The 26,645-nt window shown below is 39.3% G+C and overlaps 1 protein-coding gene across 1 annotated transcript in view; it reads left to right on the top strand.

Moving 5' to 3' along the window:
* Positions 1-26,645, top strand: part of khdrbs3 (KH domain containing, RNA binding, signal transduction associated 3) — a 278,892-nt gene that overhangs the window by 239,029 nt on the left and 13,218 nt on the right. The gene's annotated exons all lie outside the window — the stretch shown is intronic.

Here is a 26,645-nt window from a genome sequence, read left to right as displayed (position 1 = left end):
TGTGTTGTCCAGTCCGCTGTCAGTGTAAAGGGCATCAGTCTTTGTGTGTGGATGTGAGGTTAAATCAGACCCACAGAGTTTATTCACGATGTAGGTCAGTGTTCACCTCTCTGTATCGAGCCGCAGAGATTGTGTAGGTCCACACAGGACTGGACTGAAGCTTGGCTGCATTGGAAATCATTCAGGCTAATGTAGGAAGCAGCTTTGAGAGTCTGAAAGAGAGAAGTGGACTGTCACGCTAATGAATCACTCCTTTATCTCACCTCCGTCTCTGCAAGAGCACATACAGTTTTGTAAGGCCAGGGTCAGTTGTCATGATCTACAAATAGCTACTTGCCATTCAAAGTAGGGCTGGATGATATTGCAAAAAATATTGATCACGATATAAGGTTTGATATAATTCGGAATCAATAATTATTGAATATTTTTTAACAATACATTTAGGAATATTAGGATTTTTTAAACTTTTATTTTAATTTACCGACATTACTAAGGCAAATAGTTTTAATAGTCAAAAACAAAATGTCTGATCTCTTTATAATAAAATAAACATAAGTATTAAAGAGACTCTTAAACTGTGTGCAATGGTAAAACGTAAATACTGAACAATCAAAGCAAAGTTTAAGGTGTGAATAATGATACAGTAAACTTTAAACTCTATTCAATTCAATTCACCTTTATTTGTATAGCGCTTTTACAATGTAGATTGTCAAAGCAGCTTCACATAGAAGATCATAGTAAATAGGAACAGTGTAGTTCAGTTTTTAGTGTTTAAGTTCAGTTCAGCTCAGTTCAGTGTGGTTTAATAATCACTATTGAGAGTCCAAACACTGAAGAGCAAATCCATCGATGTGCAGCTCTACAGATTCCAAGACAGTGGTGACAGCGGCGCGGAAAATGCTGAAGTTGGCGAAAGTGAAGAATTTAAAAACCTTGAGAGAAACCAGGCTCAGTTGGGCACGACCATTTCTCCTCTGGCCAAATGTCTTGTGCAGAGCTGCTGTCAAGGCGTCGGAGGCTGGAAGCTGGGCCTCAGCGAAGACTCGTCTGTCCCTGGAGCGTCACAGGAATCAGTCTCATGCTCTCCACTTCTCCATGACCACCACACCAGCTGCTCAGGATACGGCCTGGTCCAGTATTATGGAAACCTTGGGATCATCTCATCGCCGGTTTTGGATCTAATCAGTGGCGCTGCGTAGTTTGAGGGCCTCGGGAGGAGTATCCCCAGATGGAAATAGAGAATAAAGAGAATAATTAGCGTAGCTGCTGTTCAAACGAGATGCAAAAACCTACGTGGAGCACATTCATGTATCAAACCGCTAAGTGATGCACTGAGTGTATGCTTTACTAAAAAGTTTTTAATAAGGTTTTGAATTGGGAGAGTGTGTCTGAGCAGGAAGGCTATTCCTGAGTTAGGAGCCATAAATGAGAAGGCTCGACCTCCTTTACTCGACTTTGCTATTCTAGGTACTACCAAAAGCCCTGAGCTTTGAGATCTTTAAGAGCGAGTTGGATTGTTGCGAGGCAGAAGGTTGGTTAGATTATCAACAAAAGAAATATTATAATCAAATCTGAGCTTTCAAGTAACGGAACCAACCATCATTATTCAAATACATACTGCAACATTACAAACTGTGAAGTTCATTGACTATATTACCACTGTGCTAAAAAAATCTTTCAGATGGGGAGCTAGTGGCTGGGACGCACAAGAAAAGAAACCAAAAAGCTACTCTTGCGAGAGCCTTACATCCTTATCAGTTTACAATCTCCTCACTGCTGCTATCACTGAAAAAAGTGTTGCATGCAAAACTGTTGCAGACAATTTATTTGTGTTGAATTTAAACAAACAAATTAAATTTAATAATGTTCAACTTAATTTGTTTGTTTAAATTCAGCCCAAATAAATTGTTTACAACCACTTAACGTAAAAAAATTGAGTAAATCCAAGGAATCATCTTTGAATTATTTTTTTCAGTGTAAGGCACTCATTTTCGCGTGTGTGTTGTTATTCTGACCTGAAGTGGCAAGCGCCATCTTTTTGGCATTTTGGCATTAAAAAATGTATAATTTTGACTTATACAATGTCTTTTTTTGGCTATTACCACAAATATACCAGCAAAACATACTGTAAGGCTGGTTTTGATATATTCATGGTTGGAAATTTTACAAAATATAAAGAGTTTTCTAATGGAGCATGATCTTTACTTGAAAAAAATATATAAAAATAATAATGTTGACTAATACAATGTATTTTTCGCTATTACCACAAATATACATGTACCAGCAGAACATACTAAGGCTGGTTTTGATATATTTATGGTTGGAAATTTTACAAAATACAAAGAGTTTCTGATGGAACATGATCTTCACTTTATATTCAAGTGATTTTGGCATTAAAAAATCAATAATTTTGACTAATACAATGTATTTTTTGGGCCATTACCACAAAAATACCAGCAAAACATACTGTAAGGCTGATTTTGATATATTTATGGTTTGAGATTTTATAAAATACAAAGAGTTTCTTATGGAACATGATCTTCACTTCATATTCAAGTGATTTTGACATTAAAAAAATCGATAATTCTTACTAATACAATGTATTTTTTAGGCTATTGCCACAAATATACCAGAACATTATACTGTAAGGCTGGTTTTGATATATTTATGGTTGGAAATTTTACAAAATACAAAGAGTTTCTGATGGAACATGATCTTCACTTCATATTCAAGTGATTTTGGCATTAAAAAATCTATAATTTTGACTAATACAATGTATTTTTTGGCTTTTACCACAAATATACCAGCAGAATATACTGTAAGGCTGGATTTGATATATTTATGGTTGAAGATTTGACAAAATACAAAGAGTTTTCTGACAGAACATGATCTTTACTTGAAATTCAAATGATTTTTGCCATTAAAAAATCAGTAATGTTGACTAATACAATGTCATTTTTTTGCCTCTTTCCACAAATATACAAGCAAAACAAACTCTAAGGCTGGTTTTTATATATATTTATAGTTGGAAATTGTACAAAATACAAAAAGTTTTCTGACAGAACATGATCTTTACTTAAAATTCAAATGATTTTGGCATTAAAAAAATCTGTGATGTTAACTAATGCATTGTATTTTTTTGGCTATTACCACAAATATACTAGCAAAACACACTGTAAGGCTGCGTGTGTGTGATCCGGGGTCACAAATGTATTTTCTTCTTTCAATCCAGTTTTTTTTTCTGTGATATCCTAAAAATAGTGAACATGAATACAAATAAATGGATGGAAACACACCTAGGGGAAGACTTTATAAACACATCAGGTCATTTTGACTCATGTAGTTTCTGTTGACACGTTCTTACCTTTTAAAATAGCTTATCAGTGGATTTAAGTATTATAATCGAAATATAGGAGTGAATACTTATAAAATATTGTTCAGTTTGAATTATTCTATCAAGCCAATAATAACAGTGCTGATTCATAAATGTGAATGATGCACAACAGAACCTAAAACCTATAGATACATAGACAATATGATTTTGATGTCATTTGAGTTTCCAGGTTCTCTTAAGCTTTTATACAAACGATTATCACTGCATTCCTGCCATTCACGCGTTCTCTGGGAATTGAACCCATGACCTTGGCATTGTTAGCGTCGTCCTCTACAATTTGAGCTATAGAGGAACATTGACATTTCATAGACTGTTCCCAGTTTAAAAAGCAGAACTGAGAGTCCTCATCTACTTCTTCCAATTGCTTTCATTTCAATTCAAAAAGTTGGCTTTTCTACAATTGATGGCAATTATAAAACCATCTTCTACCCTGAATGAATGTCAAGCAAGAGCGCATAATGCATAATGTACATTATTATAGATCATTACATACATCTGTAGGTTATGTAAAATAATCGGACACTTCATACAGTTGAAGTCAAATTGATGACTTCTGTGAAATTGTGATTCTTTTAAGAAATGATGTTGTTTAACATAGAAGTTTTTTCAACATTCATTCATTTATTCATTTTCTTTTCGGCTCAATCCCTTTATTAATCTGGGGTCGCCACAGCGGAATGGACCGCCAACTTATCCAGCATATGTTTTACGCAGCGGATGCCCTTCTTGCTTCAAACCATTACTGGGATACATCCATACACACTCATTCACACTCATAAACTACGGATCGATAAAAATCGATAATTCTGACTAATACAATGTATTATTTAGGCTATTACCACAAATATACCAGCACATTATACTGTAAGGCTGGTTTTGATATATTTATGGTTGGAAATTTTACAAAATACAAAGAGTTTCTGATGGAACATGATCTTCACTTCATATTCAAGTGATTTTGGCATTAAAAAATCTATAATTTTGACTAATACAATGTATTTTTTGGCTTTTACCACAAATACACCAGCAGAATATACTGTAAGGCTGGATTTGATATATTTATGGTTGAAGATTTGACAAAATACAAAGAGTTTTCTGACAGAACATGATGTTTACTTAAAATTCAAATGATTTTTGGCATAAAAAAATCAGTAATGTTGACTAATACAATGTCATTTTTGGCCTCTTTCTACAAATATACAAGCAAAACAAACTCTAAGGCTGGTTTTTATATATATTTATAGTTGGAAATTGTACAAAATACAAAAAGTTTTTTGATTGAACATGATCTTTAATTCAAATGATTTTGGCATTAAAAAACCAGTGATGTTGACTAATGCAATGTATTTTTTTGGCTATTACCACAAATATACTAGCAAAACACACTGTAAGGCTGCGTGTGTGTGATCCGGGATCACAAATGTATTTTCTTCTTTCAATCCAGTTTTTTTATGACAATTTAGCTTACTCAATTCACCTATAGCGCATGTGTTTGGGCTTGTGGGGGAAACCGGAGCACTCAGAAGAAATCCATGCCAACAAGGGGCGAACATGCAAGAATTTTGCAAGATACGAGTATTCATCGTTAAGTGACATTTAAAGGCTTTACTAGGTTATTTAGGTTAACTACACTACAAAAAAAAAATGCTTTTCTTACTTTTTTCTTGTCTTATTCCTAGTCCAAATATCTAAAAAAAAAAATTTAATTAAGAAGCATTTTTTAGACAGCAGATATAAGATATTGTCTTGTTTTAAGATATAATATATCCAAATAAAGTGAGTTTTTTCCTTAAAAGAAGCAAAATAATCTGTGAATGGGGTAAACAAAATAATCATACATCAAAAGGAAAAACATGATTACTTTGCTTAACCTGTTAGAAGGTTATTTTGCTTGTTTTAAAGAAAAACTCCCTTAATTTTGGCATATTATTTCTTAAAACAAGTATTTTTTGCTTGTCTAGAAAATGCTTCGTTATTTAAGAATTTCTAGATATTTGTACTAGAAATAAGGCCAAAAATCGAAGTAAGAAAAGCATTTTTGCAGTGTAGGCAAGTTAGGATTATTAGGATAGTTATTAAATAACAGTGTTTTTTTCTGTAGCCATTTTTTTTTTAATACGTGCAGTAAGGAGCTAATAATATTGACCGTAAAATTGTTTTATAAAATTAAAACCACTTTTATTCTAGTCAAACTAAAAAAAAAAAATAAGACTTTCTCCTGAAGAACCAACTATTACTGGAAACGACCTGTCGCTGACCTTGCTTGTGTCTTTTTCTCTAGCTAACCAGCTAACGTTAACTATCTGTTTAAATTAGTTAATAAAGAAGCGCTTTTACAACTTCTTCAAGACTCTACAGACCTAACATTACTGGAAATACTGTGAAAATGTCTTTGCTCTCATAAAAATCGCTTTGGAAATATTCTATCATTCATTTTCCTTCAGCTTAGTCTCTATTTCAGAGGTCGCCACAGCAGAATGAACCGCCAACTAGGCCTGTGCGATTAAACGTTGCTATTGGTTAATTGCAAGAGGCTGCAATATAAAATATTTATCTTATTTTATTTCCCCCGCCCAGAGCAAATGCGTGACTTTCGGCTGTGTGTGACAGTCTTACTATCCAATTAAATGAGCACACTTTCGTTTTGCCCAATCAGAATTGCACAACCGAACTACGCCCAAAAATAAAAGAAAACAAACAGGAATGCACTGACAAGTGGGATTTTGGTGTTTGCTGCTTCAGAAGCATTAATAGACGTATTAATATCAAAGAAAAACAGCATTTGTAATATGGGAATATTTTGATTTCAAAGTCACAGACGCAGAACAAAAACAGGTCATTTTTAAGAGCTGTCGCAGAATTGCTGCCACGGCTTACAGATTATTGAGCTGAAGCTTGAATACAAAATTAAATCGTACTGTAAGGGTGCTTTCACTCCTGTGAATCGATTCAGTTGTTCCGAAACACGGATTACAATTGTTACATTGTCGCTCGTTGTTCTCGGAGCGGTTCGCTTTCACACGGCAAAGTTTCTAAACGGACCAAAAGAGCTAAAACAAGTCACACTTGAGTAAACACTCCTCACATTGGTCAGAGTTGGTCAGGGTTTATTTTGCAGAGTCCCGCTCAGGGTGGTGGTTTGGTGGTGTTTGACAAGCTGCGCATGACGTTTCTGAGGAGCGAGGAGGGATGCGGTGGGGAGGGGTGAGAAGGGTGAGTGACGTATTTGAGGACCGGGTGATTTTCGGGAGGTTATCACTTGTTTGTGGGCATCTGGGAGTCTCTGTGCCTTTGCGGGAGACTCCCGAAACTTCCGGGAGACTTGGGATGTCTGAAATGACCTCCCGCCCTACTCATAATTCTCTCTCCATATAGCCGTATGCCTATTACATATCCATAAAACACTGTAATATAATTGGGCTCGAATCGTATCGCTTTCTCACTGCAATCGATTCGCTCCAGAGTTCGTTTCAATTGAGACCACCAGCGATTGCTGGATTCACATATGCCAAACGAGACAGGTTCTGAAACAAAAGTCTACGTGCGAAAGCACCCTAGATCAAATCGCATTTGTGGGGGAAACCGAAGCACACGGAGGAAACACACGTCAACACTGAGAGAACATGCAAACTCCACACAGAAATGCCAACTGACCCAGCCACGGCTCGAACCAGTGACCTTCTTGCTGTGCTAACCACTGAGCCACCGTGCTGCCCTGCTTTGAAAATATTTGAAAAAGAATTTAAATTTCACTCAAGGGCTAATGATTTTGACGTCAAATGCATATTCGTTGAGCTTAATCTTGAATGATGTTCCAAATGCTGATCTGAGACCAGGCCTGGTGTGTTTGATATAATAAGCGCAAGGTAAATCACCTTAAGATCAACGCACATTCTATGATTAAAAGAAAAGCTGGTTTACATATCCCGGGATTACATATTACGAGATCAAAAGACTGAGGTATGAGGAAATCGACCACAGCTCGGTAACACACAGATGATGTTTTATGAATCAAAGAACACAGAAACCTGCAGTATAATGAAGAGCATGTAGACCTGGACGAAAGGCTTCTCATTAATTAGTAAAAGCAAATCAGATTAAATGAAGCTTGAGCTTGTGAAAAGAAAAAGTGTTTGAGTTCGGGAAGAAGCTGTTAACTGTGTCCAAACTTGGTCCTGGAGGGGCGGTGTCCTGCATATTTTAGTTCCAACCCAATTAAACTCACCTGAAACAGCTAGTCAAGCTCTTCCTAGGTATACTAGAAACTTTCAGGGAGTTGTGTTAAAGCAGGGATGTCAAACTCAATTCCTAGAGGGCCGCAGCCCTGCACAGTTTAGTTCCAGCCCTGCTTTAACACACTTACCGGTATATGTTTCAGATAAGACTGAAAGACTTAATTAGTTTGATCAGCTGTGTTTAATTAGGGTTGGAACTAAACTGTGCAGGGCTGCGGCCCTCTAGGAATTGAGTTTGACATCCCTGTGTTAAAGGAAGTTGGAGCTAGACTATGCAGGACACCGGCCCTCCAGGACACCATTGTGTTAACTGATAAAAATGGAGTGGTGAAGTTGACCCGAAGATACTGTCACATCTCATCACTGCGCACAATCCAGCATCATGTCTTTTTGTTCACACCACAAGCCAAGTGTCAGTTCTCATATTCTGCTCATATTCCTTTTTCTCTCTGTCATCCGTCCATCCATCCATTCATGCATCCATCCACCCATCCATCCATCCATCCATCCATCCGTCTATCCATCCATCCGTCCATCCATCCATCCATCCATCCATCCATCCATCCATCCATCCATCCATCCATCCATCCATCCATCCATCTATCTATCCATCCATCTGTTGTTCTTTCATTTGTTCTATCTATCTATCTATCTATCTATCTATCTATCTATCTATCTATCTATCTATCTATCTATCTATCTATCTATCTATCTATCTATCCATCCATCCATCCATCCATCCATCCATCCATCCATCCATCCATCCATCCATCCATCCATCCATCCATCCATCCATCCATCCATCCATCCATCCATCCATCCATCCATCCATCCATCCATCCATCCATCAACCTGTTGTACTTTCAATTGTTTTTATCTATCCATCCATCCATCCATCCATCCATCCATCCATCCATCCATTGTTCTTTCATTTGATCTATCTATCTATCTATCTATCTATCTATCTATCTATCTATCTATCTATCTATCTATCTATCTATCTATCTATCTATCTATCTATCTATCTATCTATCTATCTATCTATATATCCATCCATCCATCCATCTGTTGTTCTTTCATTTGTTCTATCCATCCATCCATCCATCCGTCCATCTATCCATCTATCCATCCCTCTGTTGTTATATCATCCATACTTCATTATAACATTTTGTCATTTCATTTATCCATCCATCCATTTTGGTTCTGTCATCCATCCATGAACCTGTAACTGTTGTTTACCATCCATCCATCCATCTGACCATCTGGTTGATCGACCGACCGACCGACTGACTGACTGGACGGGAGTGTTAGCAGGTATTTTTGAGAACCGACAAATATGTGCTCGTTGGTACATATGTCTGAATTTTGTATGTAAAATGAGCAGTACTGAATTCTTACCTCCATATGGACAGCTTTTTCAGTGTGGCTGCTTTGCTCGGTAACTCACCACGAATGGTGGCAGAATTGGGACGCAAAACGGAGCAGACTGGGCTTCGAATCTCATGAAGGATGGTTCCAGAAACCAGAGAAAACGAAACCCATAAAAGAAGTGTGAGGTTGCGTTAGCAGCACACAGGCCTCGTTGGCTTCTCTGTTGTAGTTTGCTTTTGAAAACACTATTGGTTGGGTTTAGGGAAGCGGTGTGTTAACACAATCTCATGGCAATTGGTAACGTTTTGATTTAGAGGCTAAAGCCTCTGTCACACTGGGCTTTTCGCCCCATAGAATGCGGCAGACCGGAAACGCAAGCTCGTTAGACAAGTTTCACTGTTTGCTGCATTGGAAAGTTCAAGCTTGATGAACTCTGACCTGCGAAATCGCATCACGTGATTGCATGAGACTAATCAAACATCAAAATATGACCTCTCTGGGCAGAAATTTAAAATTTGGACCAATCGCTCACTTATATTGTTGTCTAATCATCTTGTTTAATCCCACCCCTTTTCGCAGCGACATATGACTGAATTTCGCATGCTCAAACTCTAGTGTGACCGCAGCTTAATTCAAATGAATACATACAATCTTATTTGCACAATTTAGTATGATTTGCTTATTCACCAATGAAGGTAGGGTTTAAGGTTGGGCCTCTTTTTTAAAATCATACATTTCCTTATGACTGAACTTGTGTGAATTTGTACAAGTTATCCACTAACCTGACAAAATGTAAAATAGTTACGTTTCCTCGTAAGATCAGGCTGGGTGTGTGGGTCAGTTGATATCAAGCTGAAATATTATGCATGCCCCCCAGCTTCTCTCACATATGTGTGCACGAAAGATGTTGAGATTTCCAAAAATGTCCACAGCGGCCTCTGGTGGATTTACATGAAATGTCACGTATGAGAAAACGTTCCCCAGTAACGTATTTGAGATTAGAGTTAGGGTTGGAGTTGGGTCAAATACACAGCGCCCTCTAATGGATTTCTGAAAACAAAAACGTAGTACGGGGTACATATTTTTGGTTCTCCAAAAATGTAGCACTGGGCACATATTTCCAATGAGCCTTGGTTGAACACTCCAGTGTTACCTGTACAAAAAAAGCACTCAGCACAGAGGTCAGATGTTCACCAAGGTTCCAGCTTCATCTCACCGTAGCATTAAAAGGGTCAGAGGCCAGAAGTTATGGCTTTTGACAAAAAAAAAGTCTGTGATTCTCCCAGATGTGTCACCTGTGGTCTGGATACAGGTGTGTGTGCACTCAGTTTTCCCTGTGGACGTGCTCAAGGGTGCGTGAGAGTGTCTGACAGCATTTAAACTGCTTGTCACCACCTTCACAGTGCCATAGAGTGCCATATGGTCCACATAACACACACACACACACTGAATGTCAGAGCGGCTATAGTCCTCCGCAGAGCAGTTTGTTTTGTAAAATGTCAGCGCAGTGAGTTCTGAGACTGCTTCTTTTCAAAGGTTAGCACTGCTTCTGGAGACACCACTCCGAGAGTTGAGATTTAGAGGGGGAAAAGAGCAATTATAGCAGCGGCTGATTAGAAATTCCCTCTTAGGAGATTGATTGATTGATTTTTTTTTTTTTTTCTCTCTCTCTCTCTCTCTCTCGCCACTGTCGCCTTTGGCTTGATCTCAGAGGGTTTTGTAAGGCTACTGTTGTTTTGTAGGCTGCTGCGGTGCAAATAAACTCGATTGAGTAATTGGTGTTTGCAAACACTTCGTACCATTTAATTCTTGCTATAGGGATTGTAGCACCACTTTGAAGTTATTAGCACCGAATGTGTTTTATTTATCCAATTGTAGGTTGAAAAAGGACAGAATATGCTTTATGTCAAGTATTTACAATTTTTTTCTAGACTTTAAAGTCAATTTTAAGCACATGATGTATCAGAGAAGTGCAAGACCACCCATTTTGAATACATTTGAAAGGGATGAGTTTGAGGGGTGAGTTTGTTTATCGATCTGATTTATTGCAGTACATTTAAGTGAAGTTTCATAAACTAATTTCAAGAGGAGCACGTGATATGATTGAGTACGTCTGGCCACTCATCTGTAATCAGTAATAATCCAATCAGAGTGATTCTAGTTTACTATAAATGGATCATTTTCTTCCTACTGCTCTATCTTCGTTTGGAAGAATCCCCCCTTCCACCCCATCTCCTCCTTTTCCTCCCTTTTCTAAAAGGGGAGCTTTCGAGACCTACCTGATCTCGGATCTCCTGATATGCCAACACAATCTCACGGCAATTCGTAACTTTTTGATTTAGTGGCTAATTCGTATGAATTCGTATGATCTAATTCGTACATTTTCGTACGATTTGCTCATCACCCAATGATGGTTGGGTTTAGGGGTGGGGTTAGGTGCCACGCCTCCTTTTTAAAATCGTACAATTTCGTACGAATGAACTCGTACGAATTCGTACGAATTAGCCACTGAACTGAAAAAAACGTAAAATACTTACGTTTTCTCGTGAGATCAGGCTGGATATGCTTATCGACCGGGCGGGAGCCCTGGGCTCAAATATCTCCGAGCTCAGGGTTCTCTCCCGGGACAGCATGCCAAACCTGCTTTAAACGCCAAGCATATCTAAGTGGGAACTCTTGAAATGTATCTTGAGAAGACTTGAATGAATCTTGAGTACAACTTTTGGTATCCTGGATGGAAATTGAGTACATTTGGAGTACATTCGAGTAAATCACAGGTACATCTTGACTATATATTTTAGGGCATATTGAGTGCATTTGAGTGTGGTGTTGAATAGATTTGAAAACTGTGAGTGTTTATGTGACTGAATATTGGGTATATTTGAGAGATTTGAGAAATGTGAGTACATATGAATTAAAATTATGAGTACATCTGAGTCAATCCTGAGTACATTTGAGTGAATCGTCAATACATCAGAGGACATCTTGAGTACATTTTAGGGAATGTTGAGTAGATTTAAGTAACCCTTTTGTGCTTTTGATAGAATGTTCAGCATGTTTGAGAGACTTTTAAATATGTTTTAGTTATTAATGAATGCATTGTACCACATCTTGAGGATTTCTCAGGAAATCCTGCATTTGAGTGAATTATGGTATACTTGTGAGTTAATCTTAAGTACATTAATTAAGATTAAGTTAATTAAGTACATTAAGTACAATCTTAAGAGAGAATTATAAATACATTTGAGTACATCTTGAGTATGTCAGAGGTTATAATTTTGAGTACATTTAGGTGAACATTGAGTATGTTTTAGTGTGGTGTTAACGCAATTGACATTTATCTGATTTGATCATGATCGTTTTTTTAGAAATATTTTTCTTAATTCTTGTATAACTCTAACAGGGTTGAGCTTATTATCTTAATGAGTTATGGATGTGTTTTGAAAATAAACCAATCAGTCTCATCTCCCGTTCCCTTTAAGAGTCAGTTGCATCGCGCTATAGAGCATTTGCTATTTACATGGCAGACTTTGTAAGTGGAAAAACTGAGCATTTCACTAGAGAGAAAACAGTTAAACAGAGCATCTACAGCGCGAGAGTGAGGGATGAGCCTCCTCATTCTTTACTTTCGCTTTTACTCTCGTGGATAGGGAAACGTGATGTACGTACAGACATCCATTAGCCTATACATAATTAATTTCATTTGTTAAGCGCAAAGATTTGATTCAAAACTATTTCTAAATTCAGTTCTAATTTCCAGAAAATTAATTAGGGACTTAATTAAGGAACCCAAATGAAACTAACTACACCTAATACAATAACAAAAAAAATAAAAAATACAAAATCTACACCTACAGTATTTCCCTGACTAACAAAAAAACAGGTGAAAATATTTACAAAAAAGAAAAGTGGCGTCCAACCCCTACTGCCTCTTACCGTGTATCTATTTTCAATATTGACAATCAACAAATACACAAACCAAAACAAAAATAATAGGAAGGGGGAACACGGATGGGTATACAACACAAAGTCAACACTAGTACAACAGCACGAGAAACACAATCAACGAAAACAACTCAACAACAGGAATAACTTTATCACAATCTCAACAACACGCCAACAAAACTCGCTCTCCCGCCCTACGCCCGTTGTTCTCTTTTTAAAGGACGCCCTGGGTTACTTCATCCAATCCCAGGGCACGTCGCCTGCGTAATTAGGGCGGGGCCTGCAGGTGGAAAGAGGGAGAGAGAGAGAGACAAACACGCACAAACAAACACACCTGCCAACGCAACAACAATAAAAACGAAGTGTGTTCAAACAACTGAGTTATATCCAAACACACATGCTATGTCCCATATGGTCTAAAACCGGACAGGTGGGCAAATCTAAGCTTGTTTTTAATGAAACAAAGATAAATATGCATATAATAAATAATACTGCTAATAATAATAACATTATACAAAAGCAAATTGTCATGAATAAACTAAAAAGCCCCCCCAAGATGAAGAAGGCATGAAAGTTTGGTTTTTATATTTATGTAGGCTAAAAATAATAATTTTTGTAATATTTTAATCCTTTAATTCTTTTTCATTTGTAAAGATATTTGCTTATTTCTGTACATCCTGTTTGTATTAAGCAATGTGTAAGCGAGGCGCACAACTAACGCTCTATGCGATGGACAATAGACCAGCTTTAATCTGGTCTATTGAACAGACTGTTATAGTTCCTCAAAATAGCTACGCGCTAACAATGTGCCTCAACACGCCACCTTTTTAGATCAGAACACCTATGGGCGCACATATGAGCTCAAATGTAGTAGTAGTAGTAAAACTTTATTGTCCTTGACAGGAAATTTGTTTTGGGCATCGCCATATTGCTGCAGACATACACTAAAAACAAGCAATAAAAACAATACAAAATACAACAGTTACAAAATTTATAATGCTAAATAAGATAGACTCTTATTAAATAAACCCACCGAAACAGGTACAAAGGATTTCTTATAACGGTTTAACCTACACTTTGGGACTCTATATCTTCTACCAGAGGACCAAATGCATTTGCTATTTAAACAGCACGGCTCAAAACGACTCTTGCGCTGAGCTAAAACCAATTGCGTCGCGCCTTGATTGATTGCGCTATGATTGGGCCCTTATAGTTCTACAGTTCTAGAAATGTACACCACTATGTTTTTCTTCTTCTTTTGATCCCATTAATATAGAAAGAAAAAAAAACCTTATACACCTGATAAAGAGCAAGTGATTAGTCTCAGACGTATTTCTCTCTCCTCTACACCTGTCTACATTCGTCTTTCTACTTTTACTCAAACATTCTGTCCTCTGTCCCACTTTCTCCGAGCTTCCTCAGACAGACTCACTGATATTTTTAACTCGATTCAGCTCCGTTTTCCAGGTTTGGTGTCTTCTGTTTCCATCTCTATGGACCTTTAGTTCTGTTCAGTTCTGTTAGAGAGACACCAAATCTGTCACAACCCAAAATTAGATTCATTTTCATCTTCCAAAATAACACAGTGAAGAGTCTCATCTGCGTCCGCAAGCATACACAGAGCACGATTTCGCCAGTATTTCTTCGAAGAGACGGGAGACATACTGTAATTTATGAAGAACAGGATGTTATGCTTGTATTTGAGTGTCAACAATTGCATTTTCTCTTTTATTTGAGAAAGCCATTAAACGGCACACATACATATTTGCACTTGGGATTTAGTGTATACAACATTTATGACTGAAAAGCTGCCGGAAAATGCTCAACTGAGGACAAAAGAGCAGAAAAAGACCTGCCGGGTCCATTTTTAGACTGTAAAAATGGATTGCATTTCAATCTCATCTTGAACAAACCATCTGAAAGCATGCTTTACAGTTCTAGTCACAATTATTAGCCTGCCTGTTTTTTTTTTTTGGGGTGTTTTTTTATACTTCCTAAATGATGTTTAAAAAAGCAAGGAATTTTTCACAGTATTTCCTATAATATTTTTTCTTCTGGGGAAATTATTTGTTTTATTTTGGCTTGAATAAAAGCAGTTTTTAATTTTTTAGCTTAACCCTATCCCTAACCCCCTTAAGTTATTTCTTTCTTTTTTTTTGGATAGTCTACAGAACAAACCATTGTTGTACAATAACTTGTCTAATTACCCTAACTTAACCTATTTTTTTTAACCTAATTAACCTAGTTAAGCCTTAAAATGTCACTTTAAGCTGTAAAGAAGTGTCTTAAAAAATCTAGTCAAATATTATTTACTGTCATCATGGCAAAGATAAAATAAATCAGTTATTAGAAATGAGTTATTAAAACTATTATGTTTAGAAATGTGCTGAAAAACACTTCTCTCTGCTAAACAGAAATTGGGGAAAAATGCATTTAGGAGGGCTAATAATTCTTCAATCGTACATATTTGCACTTGCAATTCAGTGTATACGAAATGTATGACTGAAAATGCAGCCGGATAACACACAACTGAGGACAAAGAGCAGAAAAAGATCGATTTTTAGACTAAAAATGGATTTCATTTCAATCTCATCTTGAACAAACAATCTGAAAACATGCTTTACAGTTCAAGTCACAATTATTAGCCTGCCTGTTTTTTTTTGTTGTTGTTTTTTTATACTTCCTAAATGATGTTTAAAAAAGCAAGGAATTTTTCACAGTATTTCCTATAATATTTTTTCTTCTGGGGAAATTATTTGTTTTATTTTGGCTTGAATAAAAGCAGTTTTTAATTTTTTAGCTTAACCCTATCCCTAACCCCCTTAAGTTATTTCTTTTTTTTTTTTTGGATAGTCTACAGAACAAACCATTGTTGTACAATAACTTGCCTAATTACCCTAACTTAACCTATTTTTTTTAACCTAATTAACCTAGTTAAGCCTTTAAATGTCACTTTAAGCTGTATAGAAGTGTCTTAAAAAATCTAGTCAAATATTATTTACTGTCATCATGGCAAAGATAAAATAAACCAGTTATTAGAAATGAGTTATTAAAACTATTATGTTTAGAAATGTGCTGAAAAACCCTTCTCTCTGCTAAACAGAAATTGGGGAAAAATGTATTTAGGAGGGCTAATAATTCTTCAACTGTACATATTTGCACTTGCAATTCAGTGTATACAAAATGTATGACTGAAAATGCAGCCGGATAACACTCAACTGAGGACAAAGAGCAGACAAAGATCGATTTTTAGACAAAAAATGGATTTAATTTCAATCTCATCTTGAACAAACAATCTGAAAGCATGCTCTACATGTGTGTTCCCTAAAAAAAAACGTGTCCCATTTCCGCCCTTCCTTTAAGAAAACTTTGCGACCCGTGTACGGAAAACATAATTAGCGCGCCGTGTGATGTTTATTCACCTTTTTCGCCCTCTAAACCTTACCCAAACTGGTTGTCTTTGAGCGCGAGTGAATGAAGCAGTAATTAGTGATTAGCGATAAGCCTCTCGCAGTAGATTAGACCAGCGAGACTCTTCACAGACGCCCCGCTGCTGATTTACCAGCTGTGAAAACAAGACGAGAGAAGGAGGAAACACAGAGATCACCTGGGACATGTAGTACATCATTCAGATTTAACCCCCGCCATCTGTTTAACCACACCGGAGAGACAGACAGAGACGGAGAGCAGAGCCCGAAGTGAATGTCAAGTCAATGAGGGAGACCGACTCGGAGGAAACACTCTTGCTTTGTCTAGTCTGAAATGATTCACTAAGAAATTTTCATTCATTAATTTTTTTTATTATTATTTGTAATAATGTTTTATGTTGAATTATGAATTATTAGCCCCCTGTTTATTTGTTTCCCCAATTTCTGTGTTTAACGGAGAGAAGATTTTTTCCAACACATTTCTAAACATAATAGTTTTAATAACTAATTTCTAATAACTGATTTATTTTATCTTTGCCATGATGACAGCACATAATATTTAACTAGATATTTTTCAAGATACTAGTATTCAGCTTAAAGGGACTTTTAAAGGGCACATAGTTTACCTCTTTTTTATGATTTAATATTAATATTATGGTTCTTCTGAGTGTGCCAGTTTAGGTTCAGTTTAAAACACAATTCAGATTGTTTTATTATAATGTGTTAAAAAGTCTCATGTTGGGGGCGTGTCCACAGTTTGCTGATTTATGGGTGTGTTGCTTCACATGTAAATTAGTTTCGGCTTCCCGCCCAACGTAACAAGGGGGCGGGGCCATGAGCTCACCGCTCTGTGTTTGCAACACAGACAGGCAGACTGAGAGAGGGAGCAGGAGGAGAGGATCCACATTCAGTCGTACATGTACGACTCGGACACAGACCAAGCAGAGAGTACAAAATCATATGTGTTTTTGTACATTTTTACAGCAAACTGTGTGCTAGTTTTAAGTGCCGAGCTTGTACACCGAAACTAATAACCACGCACACTGAATTAACTTTGACTGAGGCGCCGCTTGAAGCCGCGATACGGCACACCAGACACTCTCTGTGGCGCGGCAGAAACATGAAGTGTCCCGAATCGTCACGCCACACATTTCTGCATTCTAAACATAGGTTTCTGCAACAGTCCGTGGCGCCCAGCCGTCGACTTGAGTGTACCCTGGTAGAAACCTATGTTTAAAATTCTAAAACGCATGCTAGTTAAGATCACAGGGAGCTTCTGGGATCGCGAGAAATGCAAAGGGCTGAAGTATAAGGTAGACTCAATGAGAAGTACACATGTTTGCAAACCTACCTAAAGATACAACCAATAATTCCGATTAGAGTGATAATGTGGAGAATATTGCTGTTGTGTTGAGCCCAATGAGCCTTGCATCTAAAAACAGAGCAAGGGTGTTCCTTTAGTGATATTGCTTCGACTCACGCTGAAAATGGCGGACGTGAATCAACAAACTGAGGATAGGATGATGACGTGCCTGTCAATCAATATTGGTGGGCGGGGGGACCGCTCTCCTATGTAAAGTTTCGGTCGGTTTGAAAACCGCTCCAATTGGTCCACTGTTTTTATGTTGTTAAATTGAAAAAAAAGCACTGGGTGTGCTTATATCACCCCAATATGACGGTCTATACACCATACATGCACATATGTCTGTCTAAACAGCTTGAAAAGTAGATTTTTTACCATAGGTGCCCTTTAAAGGCTTAACTAGGTAAATTAGGCAAGTCATTGTATAACGATGGTTTGTTCTGTAGACAATCAACACAAAAATCAGTCTTTGAGCAGCTTCAGCTGTGTGAGTCTAATCAATGGAGATTTGGAGCAGGTGTGTGTGTATGCATTGCATGACAGGACTTGTAGTTCATATGAGACAGGATTGAAGTCCATGTAAATGTGAATGTTCTCCAGCGATGTATGAAGGTTTGATCACTGGTGGTATTTTATCTTTGCCATGATGACAGTAAATAATATTTGACTAGATATTTTTCAAGAGACTTCTATACAGCTTAAAGTGACATTTAAAGGCTTAACTAGATTAATGTTAACTAGGTTAACTAGTATTTTATTTTTTACATTTTTATATAAACTGTATATTCCTAAAAACTTTTGCAAAATTGACCATTCTACACTTTTTCTTTTAAACATTAAATTCATTGATAATATATTTTTTAACACTTAACATACTTTTGTTTTTAAGAATTCATTCGTTCATTTTCCTTCGGCTTAGTCCCTTAATTCATCAGGGGTCACTACAGCGAAATGAAGCGCCAACTTATCCAGCATATGTTTTACACAGCGGATGCCCTTCCAGCTGCAATCCCGTACTGGGAAACATTCAAACACTATGACCAATTTAGTTTATCCAACTCACCTATAGCACCTGTCTTTGGACTGTAGGGTAAACCGTCGCACCTGGAGAAAATACACATGAACACGAGGAGATGCTGCAAACCCACACAGTAATGCCAACTGACCCGGCCGGTACTCCAACCAGTGACCTTCTTGCTGTGAGGCAACAATGCTAACCACTGAGCCACGGTGTCATCGTTTTTAAGACTATACATTTTATAAAAATTAAAGTATTTTTATAAAGTACAAATGAAACATCCTGCAATATTTCTGCTTCTCTACATATTGACTCCAGAATCAAAGAATCTCGAAATGAATACAACTTCGAAAACACTTAAGATTAACGGTCCATTAGTTAATGTATTTACTAACATTAACTCAGTATGAATAAACTTTTTCAGCATTTATTATTTATAGTTTAACAAATGCATTATAAAAATCTAAAGTTGTGCTTGTTAACATTAGTTAATGCACTCGAGTGAATTATTATGAACTAATATTATTTAACTTAACTAATAATAACAAAGGAAAATAATTACCATAATAAACAACCCAGGCTCATTATTGATACGTGCCCCTGTATACATTTCTGGAGAGTGCCAAATAAGTCCCAGGAGCTATGTATTTTTGCAGTTTTTGTTTTCGCAAACCCAGCAGAGGCCGCTGTCAGCATACAAAAAAGCATACACAGCGGCCTCTGCTGGGTTTGCCAAAACAAAAACTGCAAAAATACATAGCTCCTGGGACTTATTTGGCGCTCTCCAGAAATGTATTCATTCATTATGCGGACATAAGCAATATGTTCATTCGACCAATTACCCAACCCACCCCCTTCCCTAAACCCAACCGATAGTGTTTCCTAAAGCAATCCAGAAAAAGAAAAGCCCTCGCGGCGGCCTGATTTTTACCACGTTTTCAGGTCTTACCACATTCTCACCCTGTTGTTTATTTGTTTATTTTATGTTTTGCCTTTTGTTGTTGTTTTACCTGCACTCTAGGATCGTAATTTGCTATACTCAAACCTTGTCGTCGCGGTCAACTCTGCGCCTCAAGTCCGCCGACGTATGCGGCGAGCCACTAAGCAAGCTTGTACCAGCAGAAAAGCCGTCCACATGGAGGTAAACGGTCAGCTGGTAGCGCAAAAAGAAATGAAGCTCTGGCTACATAATTCGGGCTCTCCAGAAATGTATACAGTGGTACATATCCACAATGAGCCTGTGTTGGTAATGAATGTATTAGTAATTGTTTGTTTATATTAGTAATCACATTAACTACTGGACCATATATTTTTTTAATAAATTTAGAAGTGCTTTTATAAGCGCTACCGAATCTTCTTTCAAAAGCATTTTGTACTAAATTGATACTGTACTATGTTTATTTATTATTTATGTTTTATTTCTGATGCTATAAAGTTGTGATACCTGAAGCTAATGTCGCTAATAGTCTTCGCTAACTCCTTTAAACTTCTCTCTAAGGAGCGAAACGTTCCTCTGGGTGAGCGTAATTCATTTGATAGCATGTTTGCAGTGTTTACACGTGTGTGTTGCTAATTGGAGGGAATTGTGACGTGTGTGTGTGTGTGTGTGTGTGACTTAAATGCATCATCATTTGTGCTAAAGCTGCACCCCGACTGCAGGGTAATTGAGTAGAACAGAACAAACGCGGCGCTGGAGGAAAGCGAGCGAGAGAAACGGGCAAAATTAAGGCCAGGAGGAATATTGACGATGTGTCAGGGAAGGAATTAAAGGTGTCTAACTAGGTTCGAACCCATGCCTGGTGTTCAGAGCAGAGCTTCTGTATGTGGTGCGAGAGGTTGTGAAGTTGACTGATGCATTACTGAACACAAAAGCTGCAGGTCTCTTCAATTCCACCTTCATGCGCGGTGGAAATGGGGGAATTTCATCACACGTGTGATATGAAACTTTCTTTTTTCTGGCCTTCACACGATCCTGAGCTCGTGTGTGGTGGAGAATCTGGAGGGAATGGTGAATGCAGTTATGATGGAATGAGGAGACGAGTTATGGTATATAATTTGTATGGCAGTATGATGAAGTTGTCTTATGATTATAATATTAAGATTAAAATAGGAGGAGTTATGGTAATAGCAATGTATTTGGAATGTGGGGAGGAGTTACGTTGTATGATTTGAATGAGGGGAGGAGTTGTGGGTACAATAATATGATTGAAATATAAGGCAGAGTTACGATTATAGTAGTACAAATGAAATAAAGAGAGGGGTTATGGTAGTATGATTTGAATAAAGGGGAGGAGTTATGCATATTGTAATATGATTGCAATAAGTGGAGTTACAGTTGTGAAAGCATAAATTAAATGAGGGAGGAGTTATGGTAGTATAATTTGAATGAGGGGAGGATTTATGAATATAATAATAAGATTAAAATAGGAGGAGTTATGGCAATAGCAATGTAATTGGAATGTGGGGAGGAGTTACGTTGTATGATTTGAATGAGGGGAGGAGTTGTGGGTGCAATAATATGATTGAAATATAAGGCGGAGTTACGATTATAGTAGTACAAATGAAATAAAGAGAGGGGTTATGGTAGTATGATTTGAATAAAGGGGAGGAGTTATGCATATTGTAATATGATTGCAATAAGTGGAGTTACAGTTGTGAAAGCATAAATTAAATGAGGGAGGAGTTATGGTAGTATAATTTGAATGAGGGGAGGATTTATGAATATAATAATAAGATTAAAATAGGAGGAGTTATGGCAATAGCAATGTAATTGGAATGTGGGGAGGAGTTACGTTGTATGATTTGAATGAGGGGAGGAGTTGTGGGTGCAATAATATGATTGAAATATAAGGCGGAGTTACGATTATAGTAGTACAAATGAAATAAAGAAAGGGATTATGGTAGTATGATTTGAATAAAGGGGAGGAGTTGTGTATATTGTAATATGATTGCAATAAGTGGTGTTACAATTGTGATAGCATAAATGAAATGAGGGGAGGAGTTATAGTAGTATAATTTGAATGAGGGGAGGACTTATGAATATAATAATAAGAATAAAATAGGAGGAGTTATGGTAATAGCAATGTAATTGGAATGTGGGGAGGAGTTACGTTGTATGATTTGAATGAGGGGAGGAGTTGTGGATACAATACTATGGTTTTTTTTTTTCTGCCACCTCCCTGCTCGCGCATCCTGAATGTTTACTAACATGGTAACTGGCCTATAGTTGGGATAATTGATATATGGATTTAGGTGCATTTATTTTAGGGATGCCATTGATCAGGGTAGGGTTAAGAAAGTATAATTAAACTAAGAGGCAGAGTTATGAAAGTGTAATTAAATTGTGGGATGATTTAATTGATTGGAGCTAATTGATTGTATCAGAGGTGGGGTTCTGATAGTATGATTGGAATCAGAGAGTTGTATTATAAATAGTGTAAAGGATTGAGTTACAATAGTGTGATTGGAATAAAGGCAGAGGTTAAGAAAGTGTAATTAATAGTGAAACGCTGTAATCGCCTGTCAATTAAAAACATTTCAAATGGTTTGATAATTGCAGAATAAGTACTTATTCGATTAAATCACAACCTTTTCAGCTGTGTAAGGATTTTAATTTTACTTTGACTGAAGGAAAGTAGTAGTAAAAAAAATATTACAGAGCTTTTGTTAAAAAATTTAGCTTTATAATGAAATTGTCATGGATTGGTCAGGCTCTCACGACCCCCACTCACGAAGATCACCATCACCTGACTTCTAATGAGCACACAGCTGCATCACATTCACGAGCACCAGATAAAAGCACAGCACTCCAGTCGCTCATTGTCCGGGCTCGTCTCGACGAAAGCGGACAACTGAGCGACCACTCAGCGTAGTCATCCTCAGCTAAACAAACGATTTACTTACCTGTTCTCTTTGTATTCCTCCTAGTCTTCCTGGTCCTCCCGAATCGTCCTGTCTTCCAGTCCTTCCAAGTCTGTGTCATCCTCTGTCAGCTGTATCTGGTGTGTGCTGTCCATCCTCGTGTATTCCTGTTACCCAGCCACGGAGGAAAAGACCCCAACATCATTCCTGATCCTCCTGGCTATCCTTCATGTGCTCCTTGTTGTCATTCAATAAACACCCTAACGTTTCCTTACCTCTGTCTCCTGTCCGCTTCATAACAGAAGCCCGGACCCATAACGACGACAACATGAGCACCCTCGATCACTTTCAAGAGCTGGTGGACCAGTTGAAGCGGATTCTACAGCCACCAGCTCCACTTTCCAACGCACCACCAGCACCGAGCACTTCCGCCTCCACAGTTTCTTCTTCGGCCCTTCCTTCCAGTCCCATGGCCCGACCAGCGCCCTACTCAGGCGGAGCGGGGGAGTGCAATGGTTTTCTGTTACAATGTTCCCTCATATTCGAAATGCAACCTTCTCTATATCCCACAGATAAGTCAAAGATCGCCTACATCGTATCACTACTCTCTGGACCTGCACTTAAATGGGCTGAGACGATCTGGAACCAAGCCGGGCCGGTCATGAATTCCATCACTACCTTCACGGAGTATTTCAAAGAGGTGTTTGGACGTTCTGATGGGGAAGTAGCCGCTGGAGAGCAGCTGTATCATCTAAAGCAAGGTACTCTATCTACACAGGAATATGCTCTCCGGTTTCGCACTCTAGCAGCTGCAAGTGGATGGAATGAGAGATCGTTGTTGACCACGTACCGGCTCGGCTTGGAACCCACTCTCCGAATCCAGCTGGCCACATTAGATGATACAATGGGTCTGGAGAGATTCATCCAACATTCTCTCCGATGTTCCGATCGTCTCCGTTCCTATCAACAGGACACCATCACCCCCTCGTCTGCACTCCTCCAATCGCCTGAGTCAACAGCCTCTCCAGAACCAGAACCCATGATAATAGAGTCTGGAAGACTGACATCAGCGGAACGACAGAGGAGGCTGACCCGGGGTCTGTGTCTATACTGCGGTGTCAGTGGACACACCCGTATGGAGTGTCCCCTTCGTCCCATTCGGACTTCAGTGAGTGTATTCAGTACGAATATTGAACAATGTAAACCACTTACTACCACCGTACAAATAACTACTGCCTCTATTTCTCTCCTTGTCACAGCCCTCATCGACTCCGGGTCAGCAGGGAACTTCATCTCCCAATCCCTCTGTCGTCAACTCCACCTCCGTACTGAGGCGTCCTCGCATATATACCAAATACAACCGATAACCCAGTGCACTCGATCTTCGACCCGTATCCATCGACAATGCGAAGACATCCTTCTTCAAGTGGGGCTGTTACATCAAGAGAGGATTCAATTTCTGGTTCTGGAGGGTGCAAATATGGACATCATTCTAGGGCGCCCGTGGCTGGTGAAGCACGATCCCATCATCTCTTGGGGCACAGGAGAGATAAAGAAATGGGGATCTGGATGTACACCTACCTGTTTTCCAAATCTCCCTCTTCAAGGTCGGAACCCCATTTCTTTGTTTGCAACATCGGTCGAGAGCCCTCCTGAGAAGCAGTCTATCCACATTCCTAAGGAGTACAGCTCCTTTCATGATGTCTTCTGCCCCAAGAGAGCTTCCCAGCTACCGCCGCATCGGCCATGGGACTGCGCGATCGACCTAGTTCCAGATGCCCAGTTGCCAAGAGGTAGGATCTACCCGCTCTCGCTTCCAGAGAATCAGGCAATGGAAGATTACATAAGGGAGGCTCTGAGTCAGGGGTACATACGTCACTCAAAATCACCAGCCGCCTCAAGCTTCTTCTTTGTGGCCAAGAAGGACGGAGGGCTGCGTCCATGCATCGACTACAGGGTCCTAAATAACGGTACAGTAAAATACCGATATCCCCTTCCTCTGGTACCAGCCGCTTTGGAACAGCTCCGAGAAGCTAAAGTCTTCACTAAATTGGACCTCCGCAGCGCGTATAATCTGATAAGAATACGTGAGGGGGACCAATGGAAGACAGCATTCGTGACCCCTACTGGCCACTATGAATATGAGGTCATGCCTTACGGTCTGGTCAACGCCCCCTCCGTATTCCAAAACTTCATTCATGAAGTCCTCCGGGAGTTTCTTCACCACTTTGTAATAGTGTACATAGATGACATCCTCATTTACTCCCGGAGTGAGGCCGAACATCGCCAACACGTTGCGGAGGTCCTACACACATTGAGAGAACATCACCTCTACCTCAAAGCGGAGAAATGCTCATTCCACCAGAAGTCGATTCATTTTTTGGGATACATCATTGATCAAACCGGTATACGTATGGATGGGAAGAAAATTGAGGCTGTTCTATCCTGGTCAGAACCCACTTCCATTAAGGAGCTCCAGAGGTTTCTTGGGTTTGCTAACTTTTATAGACGGTTTATCAAGGACTACAGCAGGATTACATCACCTCTCACTAATCTCCTCAAGGGTAAACCCAAAGGACTGGAGTGGACCAAAGAAGCAGCCGCAGCCTTCCGCCTTCTTAAGAAGGAGTTCACAAGGGCCCCACTCCTGACTCATCCTGACCCAAATCTTCCTTTCGTGGTGGAAGTGGACGCATCCACCACCGGCGTCGGGGCAGTATTATCTCAACATCATGATACACCGCCCCGACTGCATCCCTGTGCCTATTTCTCTCGGAAGTTGAGCCCGGCGGAGCAGAATTACAGCATAGGAGACAGGGAGCTGCTAGCAATCAAGCTAGCCTTGGAGGAGTGGCGTCACTGGTTGGAGGGAGCCAAACATCCGTTCCAGGTGATCACAGATCACAAAAACCTCCAATATATCAAAGAGGCCAAGAGACTATGTCCACGTCAAGCCAGATGGTCACTTTTCTTCTCACGTTTTGATTTCTCCATTTCCTATCGTCCAGGACCCAAGAATCTAAGAGCAGACGCTCTCTCTCGTTTACACGAGCATCACGATCATGAAGAACTCCCAACGAAGATTCTTCCCGAACACATCTCCATTTGTCCGATCACCTGGAACGCTCCTCCAGTCGTTGCCACTCCGGAAGCCCCTGCTCCGCCGGGATGCCCTCCTCATCGGCAGTTCATACCACCTGAACACCGGGTAGATCTGATCCACTCCTTACATACCTCGCTAGGCACTGGACATCCAGGGATCAACAATACTCTCTCGCTAGTATCCCAACGATTCTGGTGGCCAAACATGGCAAGGGATGTGAGGCAATATGTTCAGGGCTGTAAGGACTGTGCCCAGTCCAAGAGCCCACGTCATCTACCCGCTGGAAAGCTCCATCCCTTGCCGATTCCGAACCGTCCCTGGTCACACCTAGGAGTGGACTTTATCACTGATCTCCCTTCGTCAGAAGGTAATACCTGTATTCTAGTCATAGTAGATAGATTCTCAAAGTTTGTCAAACTAATCCCTCTGAAAGGTCTTCCCACAGCCTTTGAAACAGCCGACAATATCTTTAATCAAGTCTTCAGGTCATTTGGTATTCCAGAAGATATTGTGTCGGACAGAGGTCCACAGTTCATCTCACGTCTATGGAAAGCCTTCTTCAAGCTCCTAGGTGTGGCCGTCAGCCTCTCTTCTGGATATCATCCCCAAACCAACGGGCAGACAGAGAGGAAGATTCAGGAGGTGGGACGGTTCCTGAGGACCTTCTGCAGTGGTCACCAGAGCTCCTGGAGCCAGTATTTGGGCTGGGCAGAATATGCCCAAAATTCACTGCGGCAACCCTCCACCGGACTCACGCCATTCCAGTGCGTCCTGGGCTTCCAACCACCGCTCTTTCCCTGGGATGGCGAACCATCTGATGTCCCCGCAGTGGATCACTGGTTCCGGGAGAGCGAGAGAGTCTGGGACGAGGCTCATCAACATCTGCAGAGGGCAGTCCGTCGAAGCAAGGTAACCGCCGATAGAAGA

The sequence above is a fragment of the Danio aesculapii genome, chromosome 19 (assembly GCF_903798145.1).
Source record: "Danio aesculapii chromosome 19, fDanAes4.1, whole genome shotgun sequence".
Taxonomy (NCBI): domain Eukaryota; kingdom Metazoa; phylum Chordata; class Actinopteri; order Cypriniformes; family Danionidae; genus Danio; species Danio aesculapii.
The sequence above is the reverse complement of the archived record's forward strand: the minus strand, read 5'-3'. Positions and strand labels throughout refer to the sequence as shown.